The sequence below is a fragment of the Coturnix japonica genome, chromosome 25, assembly GCF_001577835.2.
Source record: "Coturnix japonica isolate 7356 chromosome 25, Coturnix japonica 2.1, whole genome shotgun sequence".
NCBI classification, from domain to species: Eukaryota; Metazoa; Chordata; class Aves; order Galliformes; family Phasianidae; genus Coturnix; species Coturnix japonica.
This window is the reverse complement of record NC_029540.1, coordinates 472955-474020: the sequence shown is the minus strand read 5'-3', so window position 1 is coordinate 474020 and position 1066 is coordinate 472955.

Sequence of the window (1066 nt, the reverse complement as noted above, 5' to 3'; positions counted from 1 at the left end):
TCCCATCCCATCCCATCCCATCCCATCCCATCCCATCCCATCCCATCCCATTACATCAGAGCAACACATTGCACTGAGCTCTGCCCAGACCCAGCTCATCTCTGTGCCCATTGCTCCATCCCCACAGCTCCTCCTTCTCCCCCTACCCAAAACTCCTTCCCAAACCTTCCACCATCTCTCCCCACACCATTACTTTGAATGGATCTCCAGGCTTTGCAGCTCAGGGGCTGCTCCCACCTTCTACGCTGCAGCCCCCAAAGGTTTAATGCACATCTTTAGAGCCATTCCTGGCCTCCAAAGGGCAAAGATTTCACCCACCCCCAAGTGCAGGGGGGCAGACTGAGCTGAAAGAACTTGGGGGGCAGACTGAGAGTGGGGTGTCTATGGGGATCTGTGGGGCTCAATGGGGTGTCTATGGGGCTCTATGGGGTCTCTATGGGGCTCTATGGGTCATTATGGGGTTCTATGGGGTGTCTATGGGGCTCTATGGGTCCCTATGGGGTTCTATGGGGTTCTATGGGGCTCTATGGGGTTCTATGGGGCTCTATGGGTCCCTATGGGGTTCTATGGGGTTCTATGGGGTTCTATGGGGTTCTATGGGTCCCTATGGGGTTCTATGGGGTTCTATGGGGTTTAATGGGCTGGACTTGGGGGGCAGAATGTGATGAATGGACTTGGGGGGCAGAATGAGGGGACTGGACTTGGACTTAAGGGCAATTAAAGCAGTAATTAACTAAGAGGGGGGTTGGAGGGCTGGAGGACCCCGGGCTGGTGCTGCTCAGGGGCCACTTGTTGCATTTAAAGCCTTCTATACCGCCCCCCCCCCCCCTTATCGTTATCTATAGGGTTGATAAGGAGCACAGGCCGCACTCGGTCTCTATCGCCTCCACGTGGCCATAGGGCGGAACTGCCTACTGGCTCGTCTCTATGGTAGTCGGTCCTCCAGGAGGCACTACGCATGCGTACGCAAACGCGGAAGTGAACGTCTGCTCGCGCTGACCGCTCTGCGCAGGCGGTCCTCCAAGCTCTATGGTGGGTTAGGGTTAGGGTTGGGGTTAGGGTTAGG